Genomic DNA, 17898 nt, shown 5'->3' with positions numbered 1-17898 from the left:
GAGCACATCCCGAATGGCTGGTAGCACAGTGTAATTACCTCTAGGACAGGAGCGCTCGTGAGGAGAGAAGCTGGCAGTCTGTGAGGTGCTGACAGCCCCCCGACCCTCACCATCTGAGTAACTAGTTTGGGGTAGTGAACTGAATTTACCTGTACTCTGGAAGTGAAATTATATTGAATAGGATGGTGATTATTTTTGTTTTATTTGTTTTTTTTTTTTTCAAAGTACTCAGAAAAAATATTTTCACTTTCATTTTATGAACTGTTGCAATGAGTGGCCTGGCCCATGAGACAAAGAAGCCATGTCTATCTGTCTGAAATCTTTGTGCATTCCCACAGGAAAGTTGTAAACTATATTATTAAAAACAAAAGAGATAGAGATAGAGATAGAGATAGAGATAGAGATAGAGAGAGATAGAGATATTTTAAGATTCTGTCTGTATTTTAGGGGAGAAGGCATAAAGTTATTAACTGACTTTAAGGTCCTAGAGCCATTTCAGGAGAGCTACAGTGGGCCTCTGAGGAGGTGGGGTGGGTGCAGCGGGCCCCTATGCAGGCTTCACTGGGAATCAACCTGAGCTTGATCTCGGCTCTTAAAAGTACTCAATCATCAATTTCCTTGAAAATTGGTATTTCTGTTGTTTGCAAACAAAACACCCACAACGGGGAAGGCCTCATATTGATATATGTATTTACTTACACTACATATGCACAATAGCAAAGAAAATAGCTTTAATCATAAATTTAAATTATGCTTTGTGTTTATGATCAGGTCACTCTTCCCATTAGTTAATATTCACCCAGCCCCTCTGAACTGGTGTGATACTTACACAGAAGTTCCTGGCACTGCCCTGCTTACACTACTGATACAGGTTCACTTCTTACTTCTTTAGAGATTCCATTGTCTCAGCCATCTCTGTAGAGTGTATGGTTTAGGATTGGGGGGGGCAGTCAAAGTGGAGGGAGAAGCTTCTGGAAGGGTGACTGCAATAACCTCATGCTTATTATCAACACTGCAAACTAGGGACAGAGACTTAGTGCTATCAGCACTGTCACAAAGGCTCCACTTCTGAGTCCAGCTCTGAAACAGAAAAAGCAAAACAAGAGCCCACACAATACCGGGCCACAGAACAGTTAGCTGCAGAAGCAAAAGCTCTTGCACCTTATTCTTAGGCCCCATGTCAGTTAATAGGGTCTTCAATTAGCCTCTTGGGTTGTAATCTATTACGAGTGCAATTTCTGTGTGTGAGCAGATTTTGTGTGCAGAAGTAATCTCACCAAAACCAAAACATAAGTTAGGATGGAATTCAGATCTGTCTTCACTCAATTATAAGCACAGAAGAGCAAACCCGAGGCTTTGCACGGGTCTAAGACCTCAGGTCAAAGCATACACTCTATAATCTAGGGAGCTTTGTTTACTTTCTTACTATTAAAATTTTACTAATTTAAAAAAAAAATCTTAGCTTCGGTTATATAGTAATTATGATATTTTTCTTTCATATTACTGTTTAGATGTCGTGTTTCTTTACCACGCAGGAGCACGCAGACAGGCATTTGTGCACGTGAGCACAAGATGTAGCCTAGGGTTTTACTACAATAGATCTCTGGCTGTACGGCTCTACTTAGAAGGACTTAACAAAGCACCACCAGGTAACACTGAAATCCAGTGGGGTTTGCTGTTTGTCAAAACTCTACTAAGTCAGCATAAAAAAAAAAAAAAAAAAAAAAAAAAAAAAAATCCAGCCTCATTCAAGAAATTTACCGGCCTCGGCAGAAGCAAAGCGAAGTGGTGCAAGCGGCCAGCGGTGCAGACGCTGACGGCAACTCGTGTCTGAGACAAACTTCCAGCGCAGATTTCTGAATTTCCCTATGTCATTTTGGCCTACCTATTTTACCACTGTGTTTCAGACAACAGCTTTTAAGTTCCCCAATTCATAAATGTAATTAAATAATTACATTAGTGCTAATTAACATGAAACTGCAGATTATTTAAGCGCAGAAAACACTATTCAACTTCTTAATTATTCCTGTTCACACAGCATTTCCTTTTGCTCAGGCGCCCTAGGTGCAAATAAAACATCCCATCTGCTCGCAATTAGAACTAAATAATTTCAGAGAATGTAGCTTATCATTTTGACTGCACATTTGATTAAAAACAGTGTACAAGCAATATCCTGGCTTATTGGCGTAACAGCAACAACAACACACAAGCTTGTGTTCTTCTATCATTAAAGAAGATCGAAAACATTATCTGTTATTTCAGGGGGAAAAATACAACTTTTTAGTTCATTCATACAGATGAAAGCGAATTACAGCAAATCACCTCTCCACTGAATAGCAGCCCCCACATAATGACTTTATTTGCTTAATCCCCAAATTAAACGCCGTTTCGAGCGAGGGCCCTGTGTTATTACTCTCATCATGTCGAGAAACATTTTCCTGCCGGAGGACCCAATTTGAATAAAAACAAGGGGCCTTCCTTGAACTCAATCAAGGAGCCATAATGTGGTGGTAATAGAGGTTGCTGATAGATTTGCAGGCAAAAGTGTTATACCTAATGATGGTATATGGATAATAGTTCTCCTGGAGGCCCTGATGCGACTCCAGTTGGCTGCCAGATGCTGAAAAGCAAGAAGAGCATTGATCAGTGACAGGAAGCTGTAGTGGATTCATCTAGTCAAACTTCAGCTGTTTTTTCCACTGTACAGTTAAGCCAGGCATAAATTATATTAATTGATTTAATTACATACTTAAAACATCTTCCCCAATTAATTTAATTAGGTGGCTACATGATGCTACTGGCAGGGGAAGATTAGAGGCAGCTCACTTAATTAACAGAATATGAATGAAAAAAGAGAAGGCAAACAGAAATGAAATTGTGAGCACTAATTAAAAGGCTGTCCTGCAAACTTAAATACTTTCTGACAAAGCGGTGACAGCAACGTAGACAAGTGAGGATGCTTTTTCCTACCAAATTAAAGTGTCAGAAGGTGTGTGTGCACTCGTGTGGTATGTGTGTGTAGAAAAGGTAAAGCAGTAGAACATGGACTTCCCAACCCAACTGCCATCGTCAAAACAAGGAGCATTTTCCTTTACAGAAAAATCATAATGGGACTTTGCAGACATACAGGCCAGGCTCTGGGTTGAGGCTAAAATATTCTGCCCAAACAGAGTTTGTGTATCTTCTACTGAGGAGAGCTATGCAGGATGCTGATGCTGAGGGTGGCCAGAGAGAGAAGGAAAGATAAAGAAACAGATAACTGCAGGTATTCAATATTTAGGAATATTGGAAATATTTAGGAAAAGAGGCTTGCCTTAACAGCCGGCAGCCTGGCATACCTTGGCTCGAATTCGGAAATTGTCCAGGTGTCTCTGTCGAGATTCCTTCACTATCCTCTTTAGTCTTGTCTTGTGGCAGTGTAAAAGCCAAGCCAGGGCGATCACACCTGAGGCCCACTTCTTCTGGCGATAAGAAATGAAGGAACTTCTTGCCTTATAACTTTTCCACGTGGCTTGGATCCTGATGGCAGCCTTTGTCTTTCCATCTTGGCCCTTGTACCTCTGTCCTGGAAGGTTCAGCAGCATCTGGATGTGGGCTGGGTTCTCCAGCACAGACAGAACATCACTTCTGGTCAGTTTGTTCTTCAGCTCAAACTCTGGAAGCAGGGACACCAGACTCCTCCCTTTTACTTTGGCCTCTGATATTGCGTAGTCCTTGAGAAATTTCTCAATTTGTTCCAGGAAAGAAAAAATACTCCCCCAGATTAATTTGAAACGTGTCTTGAATGCTAAAAAGTCTGGGCTGTCCTGTCTACTGAGCCATTATTAACAGAAAAGACATAATCCCATGGTGATTTCCTAGTCTTAGACGGTGTAGTAATCTTCATACCCTGAGGAAAGAAAGTTTTCCAGAGTTAAACTATCCCATGATCTCTATAAGAGTATGATCGATGCATGATACATATGTACTAACACTTCATCAATTACCACTCAGTGGCGGGAGGGCGTGTCTGCTAGGACGGACTTTACATATGTACATAAGGATTGTCAAAGAAATGTCATTAAAACTCATTCCTGGGGAATATCTTATGAGAAGCTATTAAACTGCTATAAAAGTATTTCTCTCTATATAATATGTAATATATGATGATATATAATCTGTTTATACTATATAATAATCTGTTTCCTTGAGCCATTTTATAAATTATATATTTAACAATAAAGATATATATATATATCATATGTATCATATATATCATATGTGTCATATATATATATATATATATATATATATATATATATTCCATGTAAACTAGAATGACTTCAAACCCAGCATGCACAACTTAGTGAGAGACCCTGTCTCAAGTACATACACACACACATATATACACACACACACTATATATATATATCTCACCTCTTACAATTCTGTCTTCTATCTATGTACCCATGGTCTTAGAGAACTATGTTGCTGATTCCTTTTAACTTGTCATCAACCATAAAAACAGAGAAATACATTATTTTATGTGTAAATGTCCATAGGAATTCTCTAGGGTGGGATGGTGGGTGATACCTTTTACAAGTGTTTTTCCATTTTTAAAACATCATGAGTTATACGCTAAGTCAAATCAGAAGAGATTTAGATGACAATAGAAAAACGTAACATCATCCTCACTTCTGGGTCTGGTGGCATAGGCCTGTCACCCCAACTGCTGCAGCTGAGGAATAAGGGTGATGAATCAGACTGGCCTGGGTCACAGAGTGGCTTCCAGCCCAGCATGCACAACTTAGAGACCCTGTCTCAAAATAAAACACAAAACCGGGGCTGCCAATGGGCAACCTAACAACCACAAGGCCTGAGACGTGAGCCTGAGCACTAAGAAGGACATGTCGCCAATAAAAACCCACTGCGCTTCTGTTACAGGCACTTGTTGCAGTAGAGTTAGTTCGCACCAGGATCCAAAAGTCCCCGATGGCCTAGGAGAGGAGGGAGGGAAGAGGAAAGCATGGCTGTTTCTGCCCTGAACTCTCTGCAGGGAGGAGAAAGGCACTAAGCTACTGTGGTGACTTTGCTTACTCAGGGACTTAAGAGATCAGTCGTCTGCCACATATCTGTCGAACATACATATACCCATTTATGGTTATGTTGTTCTCTGAAATTTTAAGACGTTTCACAAAACTCAGAGGGGAAACGGTGAATTTACTTATCAATAACTACTGTGACTCTGCGCTGGCTCATGCTTTGTCTCAAATAATTGTTAGCTGAGTAACCAATAAGGACAAGGCAGGAAACCTCTAAGTCTTAGAGTCTAAGAGAAAATGTAAGACAAGACATAGATTTATACTAAAGACACAGTAACCAAACATAGACAGAGAAATAAAAAATAAAAAAAACCTTCAGCTTCCTTTCCCACGTTCTAAGGAGAAAAATAGACTGTCAGGTCAAAATCCTAAGTACTCAGTCTGAAACGGGAAAGTCCCTTTAGCCTTACACACCAACTCCAAATAGCATTGAGCCCTTGGAGACTCCTAACTGAACAACTGCTAGAAGGCATGTCTTCTAGCCAAAACTATCTCTTTCTGATCCAAAAAAGGCAGCAAGAGAATGTGAATTGTTTTACAGGTGTAAGTAAATTTCTTCCTTTTGAATGGACAGGAGAGAGTTTGACAAGGAATGTTCCCGTTAGCAGACCTTAGTGCTGGCACAGTGACCCGTGGGGCTGGGTCAAAGGCAGGTGGCACACGCTATCAAAGAGCGAGCCTGCAGCCGGCCACACTTCTGCCTTCCTACAACGATGGGTTCTGATGGTGCAAGGTTAGCATTCAGAGGAGAATGGCAGGGTCCCATCCGTGAGGAACAGATATGCAGAATGGTCGCAGACGGACACGCGTGGAGCTGGCTGGTCTTGCTAGTCACAGGTTTGATCCAGTCACAAAGACTCAGACTACTGCAGGAAGCGAAGGCTGTGGATGGGTGATTTGCCAGAGAACTGTCTCCTTAAAGATCTTCAGATACTTTCAACACTCCTTTTTTACGGAGAATAGTGAGGAAGTGGTCCTATCTATAACACAGCAGAGTTTGGGCCAGGGGCTCAGAAGGGAAAGGACTCTGTCTCTCTTAGACAATATGCCTCTCCACAGGCTGGTTGATCCAGGTTATCTATGAACGAGGATTAGACCTTCTGATAGAATCACCTTGAGTGAACTGCAGTTGTAGACTTTAACAGGGGTTGTTTCAGAACAAAAGGATTATACCTTTTTACCTTCTTGGATGAGATACCTGCTCTCAAAGGAGGCACGCTCCTGGACATAAGATGGACCACTCAGGTGCCAGGAAGCTGTGGGTTTAGAGTCAGCTAATGCATAGCTGTAGTACATCTGTCACCGAGAATGCCACACACGGGAGCACTTCAGACTTAGAGCAAGAAAAGACATGCCTCTCAAGAGAAAGGCTTCCCAAATTAAAGCAGTGCATCAGCACTGTGAGACGCAGTGAGCAGGTGAAGACAACGGCTTCACGGCCTGCTGCAAAGAGCCCTGAGTAAGGGCCACACCACGCCTGGGGGGGGGGGTTGCCTCCTCCTGTCCTACCTTCATCTGCAGGAGCCTGTCTAGTATCCTTCTCTGCGTTCCCCACCCCTCCGTTTCTTCTTCCTCTTTTGTTGACAAGGAGCTGCTCTTCTGCTGGGTGTTACTAAGTAGCGGTTGTTTTCCTCCTCCTGGAGGGGCTGCCTTGAGACATCTGCACATTCCCTCCCCCCTTTCTTGGGACTCAGCTACGCATGTCCCCTTATGAAATGCCTACACTTTAGACTAACCCCGCCCCTGCCCCCAGCTCAGACCTTCAGCTGTGGCCTAATTATTGGCATCCTGTTCTTAACTGACTGAGTCAACTAGCTGGGAAACGCTCTTTTTCATTTGCGGAGGGTAATCACTAATTAGGTAACTTTTAGAGTTTCTGGAGCAGCTATTCAGGGGAAATTCTAAAGCTAAAGCACAGGGGAGGGAGCCAGGATGAAGACAAGGTGTGTTAGGAAGACCCGATGTAAAGCAACTGGATGAAGCCAGTATTGCAAATGTTCTATCAAATTTAGGAATAACATCTGCAAAGATGCAAAGAACACATTCAGGAAAAAGAACTTATTTCTAGATTGATTGATTGATTAATTGATTGATTGATTGATTGATTTGTATCAGGGATCAGACCCAGGACTATGTATGCTAGGTGCACCCTTTACCCCTGGGCTGCATTGCCAACCCTAGACTAGTTTCTTTTTCATTATTGTTGCTGTTGTTTTGAGATGGGATCTCACTATATAACCTAGTCTGCCCTCAAACTTAACCCTCCTGCCTCACCCTCTTGGATTCCTAAGATTACAAGCATGTAAGACTGGAGAAATGGCTTTAGATTCTAAAGGAATATAACACTTGGAAGATCCAGTTTTAATTCCCCACTCCCACAGAGTGGCTCACCATTATCTGTAACTCCAGGTCCGGGGTATCCAATGCCCTCTTCTGCCCTCTGCAGGTACCAGACATGCATTCAAACAGAACAACCATGTGCATACACATTTATAAAAAATTATCAGCATGTGCCACCATACCAAGCCAAGATGAATTTCTAATTGAAAAAAAATTCATTTTCATATATGTATGGAGAGCAGACAGACATATCACATTGATGTGCTACTGTTTCCAGGCTTGATCTCCTGGTGGTGAGTAGTGGGACACCTGGGGAATCTGCTATGGAGGCATCTTTACCGAATGACAGTCATTCCAATGCCTGGAAGGAGAGACTACAGCACTCCCTATTGCAGAAGCCAATGTTTAGTTTTTCAGTCACCGAAATGCATCCATTAGGGATGGTAGATAATTCCCTGAAACACTGAGAAAATTCTTCAAGTATAATCCTAAATGAGAGTTTGGATCGAGGGATGGAAAGAGTTTCCCCCAAGTAAGTCTTCATCATTCCCCAAAGAGCAAAGATGTCCTTTGTCTGACCTTGACCTTTATTTGTAGGGAAGGCTCTCAGTGTGTCAATGTCTGTGTAAAACACAGATGAGACCCTCAGTGGGCAAGAGCAGTTCCAAAGACACAGCATTCAGAGGAGAGCTGCGGACTTACCTGGGGTTTAGGAACTCAGCAGAAGCACAGTTCTGTATTAAAACACAGGGGTCTGGAAAGTCACTAACTTTACCTTTTGCTTTATAGACTGTCATGGGCCCAGCGAAACAAGATTTAGCCCTGATGTCGTCTATCCTGGGTTCAGACTCAAGCTCTGCCACTGCCTGATGGGTACTGCAAGCAAGACACTACCCCTGTGGACATCATTTTACCATCTGCAAAAGGAGATGTTCACAGAGAGCTTTGCCAGTGTCTCCCCTTGCCACAGTGCTTGTCACACAGATGGGACGCTGACACCCAGAGAAGGTAAAAGCATTGTGTGAGATCTTAACTCTGCTTTGTGGAGCCCCCAGGACAGCGACGTGACCACACTCCTAAATATTCCCCAAACACACAGAACTAAGGGAAGAACTGCTACATGCGCTGGCTTTTACGTGTTCTGACGCTCCTGTCTGGGCAGTGGCCTCAAAGTTAACTTGCTATGAGGCCAAGGTAACCTTGAACTCCTGGCCCTGCTGCCAGCACTTTTTGGATGCTGAGATTTGTCACCATGCCAGGTTTTATGCAGTACTGGGGACCAACCCAGGGAGCTGTGCATGCCAGACAAAGCGCTATGCCTCCCCAGCCACATCTTCAACCTAATATTATCTTCTTAAACAAACTCCCGGAGCTAGTAAAACTGTGAAGTCAACGAAACAACCTCTGCTAGCACTTACTGATCATGAAAAACACCTGGGAGATTTTTCTTTTCCATTTCTAATACAGAAAATTATTTGTAACAACTTCCTACCAAAAATGGATGACAAATTACCCATACCGTCTGCTGTGCGGGATTGAGAAAATTCAAGAGTAAGAATTCTGACGTGTGTGCCTGAGCAGGACAGTCCCTTAGACGGTGAGACCCGGCTCCTGAAGATCTGTGTCAGAGTGTACAGCCCGTGCAAAGGGGAGAATAGGCAGAGAGGAGTACATGACCAGAGACACAGATGGAGAGGAACTAAGGGCAAAAGCCTTGAGTCACCAGCTGTTTTCTAGAATAATTCCAGCAAGTCCTTTCAAAGGTGCTGTACTCAAATAGGTCTTCCTCAGCTCTGAAACCCAGTCTAAAGAGAAGTGCCCACGCCTAGGTGAGCTCTCCTGGAGCAAAACACCCAGTCCATCAAATCCACACGAAAGGTCCAACAGAAGAGGCCAGGGAGGCATTTTCCGTGGATGGGGTCTGCTTTCAGTCAGATGTGAACCCCCTTTTCCAGAGGCGCACTTCACTGCAATACAGCATTGGTTTCAGCTTTTCTGACACCCTTCAAATACTCTCACAAAGTGTGGCACAGTCAAGGACCACTTGGGACAGTATGATGGATGAGGTGAGCCTGCGGGGTATGTGCGGGAAGCACAGCAAGCTGGGATGAAACACAGCTTCCCAGCAGAGACAGGAGAAAGCTGGGCTTTCCAGGGTCACCATTACTGCCCAAGTGAAGCTTGGCTTTCCACTTTCCCTCAGGAAAAGCTGTGTGTGGAGAAGTCTGTTATCACAGATCACTAAAGAACATTTACAGGAGTCTTACGATGCTCTATTCAGGCGCATTTTCAATAACTCGGAGTATCCTGCTTTATTTTTCCTAGGCATGGACCATTCTAGGATATTACAGTAGATGTCTATCATCTGCTTTCCTCAGTAACAAAGACGTCTCAGGAGGGTAAGGATTCTGTCTCATTCACTGCTGCGTCTGCTGCTGCTGTGGTCTACTGTCTAACGCATGGGAAAAAGTCAGTGAGGGTCCACTGTGTGTCAACATTTAAGTTTAACTTCAGAGACACTTGGACTAGGTTTATAACACAAAGCTGTCCTGTGATCAGGTAAGATTTATAATTTAATGTTGAACAACATGATAATGGCTATTAATATTGTAGGATATCTTTAATTACAAAATATTATGTAGTGAGTTTTTAATAACATTTGTACAAGCTTGTGATAAAATATTAACATAAAATCAAAGTTAAAGAAAGTACAGTGTGATGGGAGCACAGAAACATGCCAAGGCTTACACAGTGCCAAGGGGCTAGGATAGCATCAGATTCTCCCATATTTTGCATTTTTCTCCTTTCTGGACTTTATTTTTTCATGAGTAATCATTAAAGTGTGTTAAGTGAAATAGACAAGGGAAAAAATAAATATTACATTGTAAATTGCTGATAAGTTAGCGCCTTCTCTGATCTGTATGAATGAGGTAATTTATAAGCAATAAATATACAGGCGATATGAACAAAATTATGGAAGAAATCCATACAGCTCCTTGTTTTATCAATTACTTCTTCCATGAAAAAGAAAAATACCTTTCAAGTAAAAGCAGAGAATTAAGTTTACTTGAAAGCTTAATGCCAAAATGCTTATGTGGGAGGAACAGTTTATATGGGGAAATTAAAACAGCTTCTGAACCATAGTCTCCTGTTAGGGATTCCGCCCCTCCCCCCTAACTTAAATAAACTGTCATGAGAGAGAAGCAGAGAGATAGACAGAGAGGCAGAGAGACAGGAAGACAGGGAGACTAGGAGACAGAGATAAGAGAGAGACATACACACATGCACACAGAGGGACGGATGGACAGACAGACAGGGAGACAAAGAGTTAGAAATATGAGGAGTCAGAGAAGAGTGGAAAGAGACAAGGAGACAGAGAGGCAGTGATAGAAAGATAGAAAAACAGAAAGGTAGAGAGACAGACAAAGAGGCAGAGAGATAAACAGACAGAGAGGCAGAGGGGGAGAGAGGCAAACATTAACTGGCTTTGAATACATATATATTCAAATTTTTATCTCACTCTCTATATATAATCTATATATTTATATTAGACAACTTGGGCAGCATTGAACCTGCCACTGCTTTGATCTGTTCTCATTTCCTTTTACATATATAATATATTTATATTTTTAAAATAATTATATAAAATTTACATTTAAATTTTAAATTAAAATATTAATTTAAATATATTTTAATTTAAAATTTAAAATAAATATATAAAATGTATTATATTAAATATAAAATAATTATATATTTAATATAAAATATTATATATATAAAAGGAAATGGGGACAGATCAAAGCAGTGAAAGGTTCAATGCTGCCCAAGTTGTCTAACAAAAAAATCTGACAGTCAATGTATCCATAAAATATTAAGTTTTCTACTGAAAAGATTACAAGAATATACTGGAAAGATACTAAAGAAACTAAGAATATACACGTGATTAAGAAACAAATCACCCTCGCCCCAGCTTCCCTAATGCTGGGATTACAGACAGGCCTCACCACGCCCAGCAGTCTTGGACTAACTGTTTAATGTATCTAGAGAACAGAGCAGGCTATCTAGATTGAAGCTGACAAAAGCAGACAGGACAACAGACAGGACACCTGCTATCGGATAAGGAAGACAGCAAAGACAAACCCATCACTCAAGCATTTGGCACTGGGAGGAGAAAGCATCAAGCACACTGGATAGGAGACGGGACACATTTTAGAAGGGTTACCACTGTGAATGACTGACATTTGGAGGTTTCTCATGCTCTTGGGTTTGGAAGTCAAACAATCACTTCCCTGTACCAGCTCTGTCATCTATCTTGGATGATCTCTCTCTCTCTCTCTCTCTCTCTCTCTCTCTCTCTCTCTCTCTCTCTCCCTCTCTCACTCTCTCCCTCTCTCCCTCTCTCCCTCTCTCCCTCTCTCTCTAATTCCTCCTAAGCATATGAGAATAGCAGCACCTACCACCTGGAGATGTGAACACAGGGGAGGCAGCCCCCTGAAGGTCAGCACCAGAGACCAGCGCAGAGCCGGCACCAGTGCAGGTTAGCACTGCAGTTACACTACTAGTAATATCTGGAAAGCTGGCCCCTAGGAAAGAACTAACCTGGGATATAGGCCTCATACTGCCCTTTGCCTCTGGATAGCCAGGGGCAGTGACAGCACAGACGTTCTGTTCAGTGGGCATAGGGGACACATCATGCCATGCACACGGGACACGCTGAAGCCACATGAGTGGCTTCCAAGTGTTCTAGAATAAATAAAGCTCTGGGGCTCTTCATGCACATTCTCTTTTCTAGGTACAGAGTAGGGCTGACAATGTGTGCACACTGAGAGCTCCTACCTACTGCGTCAAAGCCGGGAGCAGTGTGTCTGGGTCAGAAGGACTGTCGGTCTGCAGCCACTGTTGCAGATCCAGCCTTACTGCACCAGCACTGGGCACCGGGAGAAGACAGATCCCTCCTTGAAAGGAGGCACTCCTGGGTGACAGGGAGCACAGCATATTTCAAGTGCAGGGTTTTCCTGCTAGTGCACGGCCCTGCTGGGACAGAGCTTACAGGAGTGTGCTTGCCATACTGTGGGGACGGTTTCACTTTTCCATATTTTGGGGGGTGGGGGGGGTTGTTGTTGTTGTTATTGCCTTGGTTGTCAAGAACAGTTTAACTTTAAATTCTATCTCCACGTCCTACTTTACAAATTCAGTAGTACGTGTCCATACACATTCATACACGTTTGTGTAAGCACATGTCCATGTGTACAGGTCAGCACATGCCAATAAACTACTACATTCTGACATCTTGCTTCCTTGTAAATATACTCTTAAATGAGAATCTTTGATGCTAGAAACATACAATTCAGCCACATTTTGAGGATAAGACATCATTTGTTTGGGCAGTGACATGATTCAGTCCTCACAGAGAGCAAAGGGATGTTTTTCACTTTCCGCAAACCACAATTTTTTTTTTTAAACCATGGTCTAATTTCTTTTATAAAGAAGGGAAAAGAACTTTTGCTGCCAACTCCAGCTGTCAAGCGGCCTCCCATACTTTTGCCCTGAAGCAAAAGAAAGGGACATCAGGTGACAAATCCCAAATTCCAACTAGTCACACAAATTACAGACCTTCCTCCTGGGCTGTCCTCCTGACCTTCTGGCTTTCCCCTACAATGAAGAATGAGATACCGTTTAAATTAAAATGACTCTCATGGGCAGTTTTACAAAACAAATAGAAGGCTCAGAGTCCTGGTCACTCCTTGCCTTCCTTCCCTTCCCCCACTGGGCCCGCTGTTCCCTACCCACCCCTACCCACACCGGCAGGAGCTAATGATTAGGGACTTTCCCCACACCCAGACATCAACGCTGTGCACGCCAAGCTCCACTTTGCTCTGAGGAAAGGGTTTGAGAAAGTAAAGGTTTACATTCACAGTTATAATCGGATGCTGGGTCCCACTTCCAGGGCACAACACTCCAAGAGGCCTTCTTACCAAGGGGCTGATCATTGCAAGGTGCCCGCCAGGGCTGGGAGCCTGGCAGAGGGTCTGCAGCAGCTCCGATATGGAGCTCGGTACTCTGCTTCTCTCTTCACCCTTAACATCCGTGGCCTGTCTACTATACCACTCTTAAGGAGTCAGTTTGCAGATGTACCAACTTGAAGCCACAGCCTTTAAATCTTACTGCTTTTAACAGGGAGAGCCTTTGCAAGTCAACAGAAGGACATAATGCCAGAGCCAATCAGCATTTAGAAAAGACATTTTTTTTTTTTTTTTTTGAGGCAAACTGCTCACTGGCTAAAAACTCACTATGATATGTGTGTTACCTGTAGATTTGTTCTGTATAGAACAGAGCTGAGTACTCGGAGTGAGAATCTAAACAGGTGCCCGGGCCTGGCCACATTATGCACGTTATCAGCCCATGGGCCGCTCACAGCCTGTTAAACAGCTGAATCTGGAACAATAGTGGTGCAGGCCAAGCACCACCCGAAGGCCTGTCTCTCTTGGGATTTGGCCATTTGCATCGATTTTTTTTTTTACCCCACGTGTTTTCATGAAACACAAATATTTGCCATGGCAACTGGGTTGTCACATGACATGCTATTCCATAAGCAGCCTGGCAATCTCTTAAGGGGAAACGGCCACCAATGTGGAAAAGGCACCTAGCTCCTCCTGAGGATGTCTGGGCACCACAGGCAGGGAGGACAGGTAGGAGACTCAGAGAGGGGGTTCGTTTCCCTGCAGTTGCTTCTAATCCCTTTCTGTTTTTCACAAGAACAGCTTAAAACACAAGTACTGCCAGATGTCTCCTTTCGATGGAGAAAAGTTTTAATTATCCTAAATCTGTCAGTGGTCCTTAAAATGAGAAAACAACCTACAAAAAAGCCCAGCCCCTTTAAACTGGGGACATCTTCAGGAGAGTGAATTACACTGTCGTGTGGGGGACTAATGTTAGAGAATACGGTCTCTGTCCTCTTCTCTACTGTGGTTTTCTGTGAAAACCTGGAGGACAAATGGGATCTGGCAAACACCTCTCAGTGACACACTGTATACACTACAGATGTAGGTATGGATGTAAAGCAAGTCACTGTACCCAGACTCCTGGTCCCTGAGCAGCTGCTAGCTCATCGCTTGCCTGCAATCTCAAATAATGCACTGGCTCTGCTCATCTTAGGCCCTGCCTCTAGGTCCTGGCAGAGTTGGCTTGTGCATTCATTCTCCTTTAGAGCAGAAGTTAACTGTGTGGTTCAGTGGTGAGCTCTGGCCTAGTATGTGGGAGGCCCCGCATTTGATCCATAACACCAGAGACTAATAATGACCATAACAGGATAAAATGCTCCCTCAGAGCTGCCGAAATGATGCTCACTCCTGTGTTAGAGGACCGACTCTACACTGTGTCTGTTGCACAGAACCACGCAGGCAGCGTGCTTTCTTCTGTATTAGACATACAAGTACCTTGGCTCTTGTTTTCTGGTAAGGCTCCTCTACTTCTTCTGGAACCAGGCGTGGCTTGTGAGCGAGAGGAAAGGAGGCTGTGGACAGAGGCAGGACCACATTACTCCTTCCAGAACGACAGGCTGAGCCATTGGTGCATCCTATAGGGTTCAGCTTGAAAGTCAGATGGCTGGCATCCACTGTGTGCTAAGTACCTGCATTTCCTGTACCCATTCTATGACACCACTGGGATTCTTGTCTCCAAAGCGAAATCTATGATCAGGCAACTGCTTCTTTAGAACACAAGGTCAGCCCACCTTGTACAAAATACCTAGAGGAAAGCTAGATCTAAAAGGCAGGAAGTGTAGAGAGGAAAATCTATCTCTTGAAAGAAGACTCTCTTAATTAGCCAGATTCCCAAGTTTATATACAAGAGAATTAATATAGTTGCATAAGATGAATTATTTTATTGGGTAGTTATTAAAAAGATGACTAAAAATTAAACTGACTTGGGAGAACTGATATGGTGAATGACACCATAAAGATTATTTTTGAGATTAATTAGCCTATAGGCAACAACACGCAGTCACATCTGTCCTGCTGCCTGGCAGCGGACTCAGCTACGCTTTGCAGATAGCTCCAGCCTGGCGTTGTGGGCGAGAACACTCTGTCATTGTTCTTACCAAGAAAATGATTTACTTAAACGGTTAAATCCAAACAAGTGAGTCTTCTTCCATCCCAGGTCCTCCAACTCAAGCCTCTCTTCTGTCAGTTCTATAACCACAGACTTTGAAAAACCCCAACTGACATTGAACAACACTTAATAAATGATAGCAAGGTACAACTTGGAAGACTCGGTTTCTCAGCCCGGAGCTGGGCTACAAGGAATCTTTCCAAGCGTCACTTTAAAAAGTAGCAAGAATTTCATAGCATCAAAACTTCCCACACAAGGGATCTGTCTGTTGCATCTGGCCCAGTCTAACAGTCTCTGGTTCCCCTGGCTTCTAGCAAGTCTCCCTGTGTCCGTTCACCATTGTGCTGTCCAGCGCACCACAGTACCCACCAACCCCACACAACGCTCTCACACACCCGTCTGTGGGCGACAGAAAATAAGGCGGGGGAAAGTAACCTGGTGCTCTGGAAGAGCAGCCAGTGCTCCCAACCGCTGGGCCATCTCTCCAGCCCCAAAGGAAGTTGTTTTTGAGCATATGTGATTCTGGTTGCCATGTTTTCTTGATCTTAGCACTTGAAGGAAACGGGCCACACCTTGCTTTTTTCAGCCTCTGACTAGAAATCCACTGACAGTGAATGTGTTCCCCTGTGGGTAAGGTAGTCCTTTCCTTCACCTGCTTTCAACATTTTATTCTCTGTTTTTAGTTTTCAGAGTTTCTTACTGTGCTGTATGCTGCCTTGGGATTCCTTGGCTTTTTCCCACTTCCACTTGCCATAGCCTCTTAAACCTGTGGGCTTTTATTTTACCAGATTCAGCATGCTTGCAGCCATTATTTCTCCTCTGCAGTCTCCTTCTGTATCTTCTCTTCCTTGGGAAAGCAATGGCGTAGATGCAGGCTCCCTCATGTAGTCCCATGGGTCTCTGGGCTCTGTTCACTTCTGTTTGCTCTGCCTTCAGTTCTCAGGTTGGGTGATCTCTGTTATAGTTTCCAAATCACTGATTCCTTTGTCTGTGTCTTTGAACTTAGGTTATTAAAGTTTTAACTTTTTTCATTTTCTTTTCATACATTCTAATTCTGAGGCCATGGTGAAATCCCAGCTGGTGCTGCTGAGAGAGCCATGTCTGGGTCTGTAGCTGTGCAGAAGAAGTAGGAGGATCTGTGTTGATGTCTATGGCCCATATTACCACCAAAGGCCATTTGGACATTCCTGCTCTGGGCTGCCGCGTGGAACCGTGCTGATGGCCGAGAGCTGTGCAGAGCTGGCCCCACCCCTCAGCAGCTGTGTACTTGGGAGAGCAGGTCCTGCACCTCACCTGGGCAGCACAGCAAAACTGGCCCTGGTAGTGAACACTGGTGAGCCAGCTCCAAGGGCATGAATGAGCATGGGAGAGCTGGCCCAGCCTCCTGCAGAATGTGGCACTCGGGTGAGTTAACAGGGGGCAGTGCTGGAGAGTTTGCCCTGGGGGTGCATGCTGGACAGCCAGTGAGCTGACCAACTCAGCTATCACCCAGGCCCAGATGCAGGGCTTTGAGTTGGTTCATCCCAACACCCACCCCATCTATGAAGTGCTGGAGCAGTTCGGTTCAGTCCGGTCCAGTCCGGTCCCATAGATCCAAAGCTTCAGGATCTCCTTGACCCAGGGCAACACCAGGTATCTGAGAGGAATCCCAGTGAGGATCCAGTATAGATGGTGTAGTAGTAGCCAGAAGTCTTGAAGCAGACCAATGGCTCATTACAATGAACACTTCCAGGTAAATATGTGTAGACTAAAGGGTATATTGTGTGACATACTGTAGCTTCCACGGCAAGATATTTTTTTCTTTTGAAATTATACATTTTTTTAATTGGATACTTTCTTTATTTACATTTCAAATGTTTTCCCCTTTCCAGGTCTCTCCTTTGGAAACCCCCTATCCCATCCTCTCTCTCCCTGCCTCTATGAGGGTACTCCCCACCCACCCACTCATTCCTATCTTCCTGTCAGCTGTTCCCCTACACTGGGGCATCAAACACCCTCAGGCCCAAGGGCCGCTCCTTGTACTTATGTCCACCAAGGCCATCCTCTGCCATATATGTGGCTGGAGCCATGGGTCCTTCTATGTGTACTTTTTGGTTGGTGGTCCAGTCCCCAGGAGCTCCAAGAGGGGTTCTGGCCAGTTGCTTCCCACACAGAGCTGCAAACCCCCTCAGCTCCTTTAGTCCCTTCTCCAACTCCTCAGTCTGGGACCCTGCACTCAGTCTAATTGTTGCCTGCGAGCATCCACCTCTGTATTTGTCAGGCTCTGGCAGAGTCTCTCAGGAGATAGCTATATCAGGCTCCTGTCAGCAAGCACTTCCCAGCATCCAAAATAGTGTCCGTTTGGTGTCTGTTTGGATGGATCCTAGGT

The 17898-nt window shown here is 43.9% G+C and overlaps 1 pseudogene across 1 annotated transcript in view; it reads right to left on the bottom strand.

Annotated features, from left to right (window-relative positions):
- Window positions 1-2489: 2489 nt before the first annotated feature.
- LOC117701530 (IQ domain-containing protein H-like) overlaps window positions 2490-17898 on the bottom strand; it is a 22416-nt pseudogene continuing 7007 nt past the window's right edge. Inside the window, exons 3-6 of the transcript XR_013070207.1 lie at window positions 14858-14934; window positions 13035-13073; window positions 3339-3889; window positions 2490-2620 (exon numbers count right to left, since the gene is read on the bottom strand). The product of XR_013070207.1 is annotated as an IQ domain-containing protein H-like (transcript). The remainder of the gene's footprint in view (window positions 2621-3338; window positions 3890-13034; window positions 13074-14857; window positions 14935-17898) is intronic.

This window comes from Arvicanthis niloticus, unplaced genomic scaffold (genome assembly GCF_011762505.2).
Source record: "Arvicanthis niloticus isolate mArvNil1 unplaced genomic scaffold, mArvNil1.pat.X pat_scaffold_1270_arrow_ctg1, whole genome shotgun sequence".
NCBI lineage: Eukaryota > Metazoa > Chordata > Mammalia > Rodentia > Muridae > Arvicanthis > Arvicanthis niloticus.
Note: the sequence above shows the minus strand (reverse complement) of the source record. Positions and strands in the feature narration are given on the sequence as shown.